At 37.0% G+C, this 12,513-nt stretch overlaps 1 protein-coding gene across 2 annotated transcripts in view; it reads right to left on the bottom strand.

The window, feature by feature from the left end:
- The window catches only part of LOC135205635 (ras-related protein Rab-23-like), a 187,519-nt gene that overhangs the window by 118,861 nt on the left and 56,145 nt on the right, over positions 1–12,513 (bottom strand). The window lies entirely within an intron of this gene.

Genomic DNA, 12,513 nt, shown 5'->3' with positions numbered 1-12,513 from the left:
AGGGGCAGCGCTCAGTTGCTCCCCAGACGCAGTCAAGTAAAGGTGCCTTGGCGACGCCTCCGGAATTGGACTCGGCGGTGCCAGACGCATGATTCATGGCTAACTTTAACCTTAAATAAAATAAAATCTAATGAGGCTAGAGGCCTGTAATTTGGTATGTTTGATGACTGGAGGGTGGATGATCACTATCCCAATTTGCAGCCCTCTAGCCTCAGTAGATTCTAAGATCTGAGGGCGGACAGACAAAGCCATCTCAATATATTTACAGAACACTAATAAACAGAAAAGTAGGTAGCAGACCACGAAATGGCAAAAGAAATAAAAGAAATGATGATGACGACAGCGAGGCAGCAAACGAAGACGTGTTCGTATAAGGAACTCAAGAAATAGAAGCAGCAGGCGACGAAATGCCACAAGAGAGATACCACGGATAAATGGTCTTTCTCTGTCAAGACCTCACCCTATCTGCGTGTCTAATTGTCTCCCTTTTAAGGCTTATGGTGAGTTTATCTTTCCTGACCCTCCTCCTCCTCCGTTAAAAGGGTTACGTCACGTCCCATACCCACATGCCTTCCCAGGGTATCTTCACTTTCCTTTTACATATGGATGTGAGGAGACCCGACCGCCAACCTCTTTAAGGTGTAATCAGCTATAGTGGGCGCCGTGGCATCTCGGTGCAATCCACCAGTCATGTTTGCTGAGCCTCCGATCGCTCCCTACCTATCGCCCATATCAGCGTCTACTCGCGTCTTGAAAAAAGGGCGTGGGGCTGGCAACCTCACCTCTAATGACTAGTTAGGAAAGATCCAGAAACCGAAAGTAAAGACCTATCTGGCGTTACTCTTTCCTTGATAGGATGTTTCCCGGCGATATTAATTTTTTCAGAATGAAATCGCTAATCCCGAGTAGACGATAGGGGCTAAACATACCACTGAAACTTGCAACAAATTCAGAGGTCTGGTTTGGGCAGCGAAAGGAGAGTAAGAATACCTTACAATATATCTTTGCTCAATCCAAACTTACCATAAACGGACTGTACTTAAATACTAAGGGTACCATGAGGGGTACCATAAAATCTTAGGCAACCATACGCCAACTGTACAAACACCTTTGCGTATAACACGCGAACTAAAGAAAAAAAAGACCGAGTAGGTGTGCCACACATAAGCGGACGACAAACAAATCCCAAGTGAATGTAAACAGATTAGACTCGGCTATCAAAACAAACCAGCCCACGTCAACAAAAGCCCATAGATTACGCTAAGGGCTGGAGTGTAGATACTGTTTAAGGTCAACAAAGGAGAAAAGAAAAACTCATTAAAGCCAACGCTTTCATTACCGCTCCGTAGATTCTAATCGACGCAGCTCATGTGTCTTTTTCTTCATCTGATAAGCCTGATGGACGAGCGATATCCGGGCGGCTTCCTTTTGTTTAGTTATTCTTGAACTTTTATTTTCAACTTTGCTTTTTTATTTGTGGGGTGGGGAGGGGGTGGGTTGTGTTTGGTGGGCGTGTACCCGTGTGGGGCAAATTGATCTCGTTCGCTTTTTGTGCTTTTTAACTTTTTTTTTCTTACTTCTCATTTTTTAAAGTGCTCGAACTTCTATCTTGTCTCTATTTCAAGTGGTGATCATTCTAATCATCATCATCATGGTAATTGTTTTTATCGTCTTCACATTCGTCAATATCATCATTATTGTTTCGATTATGATGATAAAGATTCATTTATTATTCACTATCCATTATCATTCTATTATTATTCATACAAACTTATGACCCCAGCAAGCTTCCTCACGAAAGAACGTCCATATGGGAGAAGGAAAATGAATAGAAAAAAAAATCACATGAAATTGAACTAAATCTACGTAAAAATAAAACAAGAATAAAAGAAAACTAAATAACCAAAAAACGTACCTTATTAGGACGAACAAGACCAAGAAGCCAAAAGGAAAAATAAAAACAAAGAGAGACAAGGGGCGTTGACGCTGCAAAGCACTCGACAAAAACTCATGGAGAATGCCAGTCTCCAGGTAATCATGACAAGGACATTCGTTTATATTAGGAATATCATAATTGCCCCGCAGTATAGGAGAAGTTCAACTTTGCCCATGGGAAGGTTACGGTGGACGCAGAGAGGAGAGAGAGAGAGAGAGAGAGAGAGAGAGAGAGAGAGAGAGAGAGAGAATGATGAATTTCTTCATTCAGATATCCAAATTCATATTTTCTTCAGTTTTAAATACAGTGTGCTTAGCGTAAAAAGTTATCAACTGGAAATTGACAAATAATAAATACACACACATACACATGCACATATACATATATAAATATATACAATATATAGTATATGTGTATATATGTATATACATATATATATGTATGAATATCTGTGTATATAGGTATATAATATACCTATACTATATTATATATATATCTAATTATAATCCTAATTATATCTATTTAATACTAATGAAAGAGAGAGAGAGAAGAGCAGATATAGAGGCGAGAGAGAGAAGAGATGAGAGAGAGAGAGAAGGAGAGCGAGAGAGCAAATATTTACTAAGGCGTTGTTGCAAAAGATGATATTATTTATACATTTAGGTACATAAAAAAAATCAGCTGGTAATTATATGAAATAATAAAAAATGAAATTAGACAATGCGTTTCTCTCTTCCTTCCATCTTTTCATCTTTCACTTCGAGAGTAAAAACACGAAGAGAGAGTCAATAGAAAGGAAACCGATCATTATCTTTACTGATGTCACGCCAGAGTAAAGACAAAATTAAATCATTCCTATGAATAAAACATTCGTGTAACAGATAAATAAAGGCGATTCAAGAAAAGGACAGAGGTATTTGTACGCAGATGTGCTTTGAATTGCATTTAAAGCATGCATTATGATTCTACTCTTAGTGAACAAAACAAGGTCATATTTCAAGTAATTATAGTAATAAATAAGTCATTTCTCGTAGCTCTATATAACTGATAGGATCATTCGGAATAATCACTCTGAGTGTTAACCAATATAACTTTAAGGGTTGCTCATCGCGTATGTTAAAGAGAAATAAGATTCTCTTTGCGAGTTAGAACACTACAAAGTTATTTCCAATCGTTACAAATTTATAAAGACATGCACCTTCTGACAACACGACAAAATAATTATTAAAGAATTACTATTACAATAATAATAATACTATTACAATAATAATAATAGGACTCAAAGCTACCTCACTCAGAATAATGTCCAAAACAAATAACGTCAAATCAGCAGACATACACACAAATAAATCACTATTACGGGCTGCTCTACGAGCAAGAGCCCTTGCTGGCGTAAGGTCAGCTTAATCCAAAACAACAACAAATAAAACATGCCAGTTAGGCTTAAGAATCAGGGGATGTTAACACTAAGCGCTAATGCTAACAGACACGTGAATTATCCCTGGCAGGTACAAGGGTTATTAGAATTAAGCTGAAGAGCTGATCTACTCAAGAACAAAGTCATTACCATAGGCTTAAGTTAACCCGATTAAGCCTAAGAGCTTGCATGAGTGCTCTCTCTCTCTCTCTTTCTCTGTGAGTTTTAGGATGAAAAATCAAAACATGGTGTTACCAAAAAACAGGGTAGACTATCTTAAAAGACTTTCTTTTTAATAAACGTGGAAACCTCTTAAGAAGAGGCAGGTTATAGCGCCAGGGAAACAGCGAATAAGGCAAATAATTCCACGCCCTAAAAGTGGACGGAAGTAAGGGATGATTAAAACTGGCTGACCCTCGAGATGGCAACTTCTCCCAACGATCTGAGGGAGTGCCATAAGATTTTATACACTGGAGTTATTCCTGACCGGGGATCTAAGGGAGTGCCATAAGATTCTATACACAGGGGTTAGTCCTGACCGGGGATAAAAGGAAAGCGATAAGGGAAAGGTTAACACCTCGGCCATGTATAATGAATCAAACATAACGAAAATTACAAACAAACATTTGGCTAGGTCTGGTTGGTAGTTGGCCGGGTGACCAGTGAGTCAAACCAGGCTCAGTTGACAGAGAAGCTTCAGCCTCCATTATTGAAAACTGCGAGACCTTCGGAGTATAATCAAAGCGGAAAGGAACCACAATGAAGCCAAATTTAGCCAACAGATGAGTGGAAATCATTATTCACGAGTTCATGATAAGCCCCAATTTTCTTAAGGACCCAATTATTAAACATGAGATCTACCGGTTCTTGTTGAAACTTTAATATGCCGGATGAAGGACAATTCCATGACCACGTGACCTCGACTGAAAATCTCAAGAGTTGGAATTATACCACCTGCTCCTCAAGGTCAATTCGACCGACCTTGTAACGCGTCCCAGGCAAAGAAATTATATATTTATTTTTGCGACACAAGGTGCTTTTGATCCAGCAGCATGCTCTCTCTCTCTCTCTCTCTCTCTCTCTCTCTCTCTCTCTCTCTCTCTCTCTCTCAGGAAAGGATTTCCTTGGGACAAGTAAGCAGAGAATATGAAGGCAACTGCATCACGGCTAAGCTTAGGGTACGAGTTTGTTTGTTTGTTTGTTTGTTTGTTTTTTTTTTTTTTTTTAACAAAATAAACTCCGATATGGCATCTAACAGATCCTGTTCTCATGACAAATAGGATAAATCGGTATGTGTGTATTTATTTATTTATTTATTTATTTATTTATTTATTTATTTATTTATTTATTGCCTTTATAAATAGGGTAGCTTAAAATACCTGACAAAGTGAATTGGGTTTCTATGTACAGTGAACGTTTAATTCTATGATCAACTTTACACAGCAAATAAAAAACCACCTAACAACTTTACTCTCGCTTTCCTACGCTTGAACGGTTCGGACTCTATAACAACCAGTCTCTCTCTCTCTCTCTCTCTCTCTCTCTCTCTCTCTCTCTCTCTCTCTCTCTCTCTCTCTCTCTCTCTCTCTCGCCTGAAAATAGCACCGTGACATTTGCCAAAGTTCTTTATAGCCTCCTGCATGGCGTGTAAGGACCCAGGGAAAGGCCGGAGCGTTCCAGCTTCATTACGCTTGTAATTACACCTAGGGCCACCCAACGATATACTCGTCAGGTCAGTCACGGCACTGTCATCCTGTCTGAATTGGAGTGTTATATTGATGTACTCAATGCAGTGGACAGTGCTGTTGTTACAGCTGAATGAGCTTATTCAATGATAGTTAAAGAAAAAATATATATACACGTATATATATATATATATACATATATATATATATATATATATATATATATATATATATATATTAAGCTACAAAAGTCCTTTAATATCCAATTGTTTTACCTAGGAATTAATATATTTTCGTATATGTTAACACATGTGAAAATATATTAATTCCGAGGGAGAGCGAATTGGATATCAAAGGCCATTTGTAGCTTATGTAATGTATATGAATCACGGTGATGTGATATATATATATATATATATATATAGTATATATATATATATATATATATATATATATATAAAATCATCTTGTGGTTGTGAGCCTCAAGATCGAAGAGATCACAAATTATAGACTCATTTTCGGGGAAAAATCAATCGCGCTTCTGTTGACCTAGGCAGTGAAATATGTACCAGGTGGGTAAGAGCCAATGTGGAGAAGGGGTAGCGCCAGCAACTTCATACAAAAAAGGCTTGCTGTAAATTTCCGCCGTCTTCCTTCAGGTCTTCGTCCTTCTACCTCCATATCCAATGCTTTTAAGACAAGCTGAACCTCATTCTCTTTCAATTAATGTTTTTACCTTCTTCATCTCGCCTTTCTCCACCAGTTCCTAATTCGTAATCTGATCTTCCAATTGTACTCCGTGCCATGAATCTTGACACGCATATCCATGTATCCAACTTTTCAACATTTTTTATATTTTCGTTGCCACTGCTCCATACTTCTTGCTGTACAGACCTTTTGTGCTCATCGTGTAGGTCTTTGCTCTCTCTATCAATAATCTACTGATGTGATATTTTTATGTCTCTCTCTCCAGTTAATCAATGCTGCAGCTACTCTCTCATTGCTTTTTCAATCACTGCCTCATAGTCAAGTGCGTCCCAAGGGAACAGAATTGCTCTAACTCCTGAACACCTCTTGTGACACTGTCTGTTGTGACACTCACTACACAAGAACAGAGTTGAGTTTACCCCATACCTTTTCCAAAACAACGTATGGGTCACGTATACTCACGTGTATTTTTTCATTCCTTTCATTTCCAGTCTTGGCCTATCTGTTCTGTTTATGAAGATGTTCATCTTTTCCCTCTCCATTCCACTCTTCCTACTTTCAGACACTTTCACGAATTCTTCCTGTAAATGGAGTTAATACTCGGTCATCTTCATAAAGCAGCTCCCAGTCCAATAGTCTCTCCGGGGCTTACTGTCTCCGAAATGTCCATTCAGTTATTTTTCTCTGTATTCCATGACATCCCTTTTCATGATCCATAAATATCAGGTATATTATCTCCCTCTTTCGAATATATATTATATATATATATATATATATATATATATATATATATATATATCAGTAGAAGGATCCAAAGTAATATTCTTGTTTATCCAGACGAAATATATTTGTGAAAATATTTACAAATATACTTCGTCTGGATAAAAAATTAATATTACTGTGGATCCTTCTACTGATTACTGAGAAGCACGATACGGTGTCTTTATATTGCATACACACACACACACACACACACACACACACATATATATATATATATATATATATATATATATATATATATATATATATGTGTGTGTGTGTGTGTGTGTGTGTGTGTGTATGTATATATCTATATTATGAAATGTGTGTGTGTGTGTGTGTGTGTGTGTGTAATACGAATGGAAATTACTTATTAGGACGAAGGCAAAACTCTAGACTACAGAGAACATACGTACTTGAGACCATAGATTTTTTGATGTCCTCGACCGAAAGACCTTAGCAGGGACCTAACTGCTCAAGTGTCGTGACAAGTAAATTGCCATCTCTCCCACTCAGGCAGAAGCACACACAGAGAGAGAGAGAGAGAGAGAGAGAGAGAGAGGAGAGAGAGAAGAGAGATTTTTTAAAAATTCATGCATTCAGAAGAAATCAGGAATGGCAAGGTTTCTCGGCCTCAAAAAAAAGCATGTCAAGGTTTCTCAACAGATGGCGTGGCAGTCACGATCCTGATGGTGCACCGTTTGCATATTTTTTTTTTCTTCAAGCGAATAACGTTTTAATGTTTCAACAAGAATGCACGGTATCAGAAATGGATTAATCCGGGTTTTTATTTTACTAGCTCTCTTCAGGTCGATATGAGACGTCGATAGACTCGTTCGCCAACACACACCCTATATTCACGTATATGTATATATATATATATATATATATATATATAATAAATATATATTAATATCATATAAATATATATATATATTATAATGCTGCGTCGTGATTCCGTTCTGTTTAAGACTTATTGGCCTCTGCTAATATAAGCAATTATGTACGTACCTGTCAGCAAGATGACTGTGGATGGTCTTGGGAGAGAGTTTAACATCTCTAAGGAGAATAAGCAAATATTCGCAAAATATGCATTTATGTTGTTACAGATATACATATCTATATATACTTGAGTAATAAGCCGCTATTTAAACACACACACACACACACACATATAGTATATATATATATATATATATATATATATATATATAATATATATATATATGTGTGTGTGTGTGTGTGTGTGTGTGTGTAATAATATATATTATTGCTATAACAGTATCATGTATATACTATATATATATATATATATATATATATATATATATATATATATATATATATATATAATTCCCTTAATGCCAAACAGTTACATTATTCAGAAAATGTGCAGTCCACAGCATTCAAGACCATCATTATCATTGTTACAATCATGAAGTAATTCCACAGCTACCATCATCACTCCATTCAGGTGAGCTAATGGCGCCAACAATGAGGCCTGAAATCGGCACACCGAAAGGTGAGCACTTGTCACCTGACGTCAATCTAGTGAGAAGAAGTGGTGAGGAACAATCGCGTGACGTCAAGGTCGTGAGGGAAGATGGCGTCTGATAGTGAGGAAAGCTCGAACGTTGCCAGGAGGTGAGGATAGGTCGTACGACGCCAGGAGGTGAAGAAAGATCGTCTGATGGTGAGGAAAGATCGTTCCGATGATGTAATGAGGAACGATCATTTGACGTCAGTTGGTGAGGAAAAATCGTCGGAATAAAGTGGTGAGGATAGATCTTCTAAGACCAGGTGGTGAGGAAAGATAGTTCCAATAATGTAATTAGGAACGATCATTTAATGTCAGTTAGTGAGGAAACATCGTCAGAATAAAGAGGCGAAGAAAGATCTTCTAAGGTCAAGTGGTGAGGATAAATGGTCAAACTTAGGGTGAAGAGGAAAATCGTCTGCTGTCAAGTACTGATGGAATTTAGATAGAGAAGATCGTCTGACTTCAGCAAATGGAAACGTCAGAAATGAGGAGAGGAAAATCTTGGTGAGGAGAGATCGTCTCATGTCCCATGGTAAGGAAACGTGGTGATGAAATGCCGCGAAAATTTGCAAATCTTTCCTGTCAGTCTGTGTTGATCGTCTTCCTCTGTTTTAAAATCGTTGTTTCTTTATAATTATCGGTTGTTTGTTTATATCTCTTATTTCACTTTTCAGTTCCCCTTTTTATCTCATCGAAGATTATTTAGTCAATTTTTAAATTTTCATTTAGAAGATTTATCATATGAAAATTTTGGAGATGCCTTAATTAGTTCACATGCAACCGAATAATTTCTATTATAAGTTTTCATGCGTACATTATTATTATTATTATTATCATTATTATTATTATTATTATTATTATTATTAGAAGTGCAATCTCTCAATATGTGGTGTATTATTATTATTATTATTATTATTATTATTATTATTATTATTATTATTATTATTATTATTATTATTTCATAGCAGAAGTACAAGAATTGGCAGTAATATCAAAATATTTCACCGCTCAATATGTGGTGTAGTGTATTATTATTATTATTATTATTATTATTATTATTATTATTATTATTATTATTATTATTATTATTATTATTATTATTATTATAGTAAAACTACAAGAATTGGCAGTAATATCAAAATATTTCACCTCTCAAAATGTGGTGTTTTATTATTATTATTATTATTATTATTATTATTATTATTATTATTATTATTATTATTATTATTATTATTATTATTATTATTATCATAGTAAAAGTACAAGAATTGGCAGTAATATCAAAATATTTCACATCTCATGATGTCGTGTATCATTATTATTACCCAGAAATTCCAGGGGATACAAAACTAACAAGCCACGATACCACAAAGCAATAAAACCCAGACAGGATAGAGCGCAAACAAAGCTTCCAAAGACCGAAGAAATGCAAAGGTATCAACACAAAGCACAAAACAAACTTTGCCATGACGACTAAATGCCACCATGGAGGCACCCCTGCCAACATCCCCCAGCCTCCTACCCTCCCACTAGCCCACCTAAAATGACACCACCTCTGCCCTGCTGTCAGTCATGGTCAATGCGTCCTATTACACCTCTTCATATTAATGGTCATCCGCCACATACAAGCAATGTGCAATAACATTCAATGTACAACGCATATGTGTAATTAAATGTCTTTGTGTAGTTGATGTGTATCTCTACTACACAAGTGTATTTATGTATGCACACACACAGACACACACACACACATATCACATATATAGTATATGTGTGTGTGTGTATGGTGAGTCATGTACACTTATTTAAGTATGCAAACAAATGTACGAATTCATATAGTACTCTGTTCACGCATGCACACATAACCGGACACGCATACACTGTGTGTGTATGTGTATACATAATATGTGTGGCGTGTCTGTATGTTTAAGATAGACACTTCTAGTCAAAGGTTCGGACCAGTCCTGTGTAAATCTGTTAACCTATTACATGTACAAGTGAAGGGTAAATGCAACAAGAAACTAACGAATATTGTTAGAGACCCATACTTCTACTTTGGATAAAATGTCACCTGCAGACCGCTAACTTAATATAATCCTTTCAAAACAGGCTTGACTTCATGTACATTCCCCTCTCCAGCTCAAACAGAAAACCAATATATTAATAAATTAACGAAATATCTGAACAAGGAATATGAAGATTTGTGGTCTAGAATATCAATGCGTTTAGAGTTAAAAAACTGTAAAATCTTACAGGACTTGACAATATATATGCAATTTATATTTGCATAGCTTTACGTACGTACGTATATATATATATATATATATATATATATATATATATATATATATATATATATATATAGCACTGTGAGCCTGCGAGCCAGGTACATCTACAAACGCATGATCATATATACATACACAATTACACACACACTCACACATATATACACACGCAACACACACATACATACATGTGTGTACGTGAAAGTATGTTTATGTGAAGGCGGGTATCAAAATAGCTACCTAAATGTATGAGAGTAGCCTCTAGTGGAAGTTACTGAGCGCCAATACTTCTCGCAAAAAGAGAGAGAGAGGTTGGGGGGGCAGGGGGGGGGGGGGGGGCACGCGCTCAGTGCCAGCTGCGGCCAAGAGCCTCGTTCATCTTACGTTGTTCATCAGGGGTGATCAACGACAGGAAACGCCTCGTTGGAGAGGATGCAGCGACAGCATCCATTGATCTCCTGAAATGAAGCTCATCTGCGGGATATCCGGGAAGCTGGGAGATGTGGCGCTCGTTGCTGCCTTCTTCTTAATGAGGGAGAGTTGTTGGAGGGGTGGGAAAGATGAAGAGGGTGGTGTTGGAGAGATGGTGGAGATCCCAGGAGTGTTCCTGGAGGTTGAGGGAGCGTTGTTGGAAAGGTGGGGAAGATTAAGGGGGTGGTGTTGGAGAAATGGTGGAGATCCGAGGAGTGTTGCTGGAGTTTGATGGAGGTTGAGACAGCGTTGTTGGAGGGGTGGGGAAGATTGAGATGGAGGTTGAGGGAGCGTTAAGTGAAGTAAGGGAAAACGAAAAGGCGCTGTTGGAAAGTGAGAGGAGACTGAAGGCTCTGTACTTGCATCGCCAGCGAATCCCTTCGGTATGGAGGAAACAGGGCATTTACGAGGCATTGGTGTAAATACCCTTAAACATGAAATTGTATCATTCGTGACACTTTGGTAGAGAAACAGAGGGTTATGCTATTCACATAAGTGATTCTGATGGGATAATGGTGAGAGGGAATGCGTAATAAGAATATACGAGAAGATTGAACAATACTAAAGGAGATGATAATCGTGACTAGTGTCTAAAAAGGATCCAAAAAATCAAAAGCAAACAGTACGTAAATTCAGTGGAATATATTCCACAAAACAATAGCTACATAAAAAGTTTATACATCCATATCGACAGTAAGCCCAGAAACAAAATAGTATAGATGACTGAAGGGCTAATATATATATATATATATATATATATATATATATAGACATATATATATATATATATATATATATATTATATATATATATATGGAGAGGTTGGCACCAGAAGAGTATATATATATATATATATATATATATATATATATATATATATATATATATATATATATATATATATATATATAGCAAGGCTTCATAGGAGAGATTGAGGGGGAGGGGGGGGGAGTGGGGGGAGGGGAGAGGGGTGTGTGAGGCGTCGGGGGGAGGGGTTTGGGGGGGGAGATAGGGAGGGCTTGGGGGAGTGGGGAAGGGGAGGGGGCGGAGGAGGGAAGGGGAGGTGGCCTCGCTGTCCGCCTCGTCGCTCCTCTAAATATATATATATATATATATATATATATAATATTAATATATACTATACATATATATATATATATGATATATAATATATGGAGTAGGTTGGCACCAGAAGATAATATATATATATATATATATATTATATATCTTATATATATATAATATATAATATATATATATATATAAATATTATATCAAGGCTTCATAGGAGAGGGATTGCAGGTCTCAACGCCATTTTCTTAGCTCCATCTTTCAAAGAAGCCTACATACAAATGGGTCGGCTTGATGGTTTATCAATAGGGCCGGCGTGAACCATGAACCTTACACGTGAGTACGTGCGCTGTACCAGTAAGCAGCATAACGAGGCACGAGGAGACCCACCGCAGCAAGGTTAAGTAATTGCTTCTAAGATGTTGGGTTAATTTCCATGCCATAATTACTGTCATTATCCCGGCATAAGATTACTAGTCATTCAACACCATGAATAATATTAAGTGCGCTAAACTGGAGCCATTACCTTCATACGATTAAGAAAAATCGAAAGTAAACAGTTTTCAGAACTCTTTTACAAGAACTTTCCGTAATTAAGGGATATATCGATTCTTATATGCTTGCGGAATATTTTTTTA

The sequence above is a fragment of the Macrobrachium nipponense genome, chromosome 24, assembly GCF_015104395.2.
Source record: "Macrobrachium nipponense isolate FS-2020 chromosome 24, ASM1510439v2, whole genome shotgun sequence".
Lineage (NCBI taxonomy): Eukaryota > Metazoa > Arthropoda > Malacostraca > Decapoda > Palaemonidae > Macrobrachium > Macrobrachium nipponense.
This window is presented reverse-complemented; position numbering and strand designations above follow the sequence as displayed.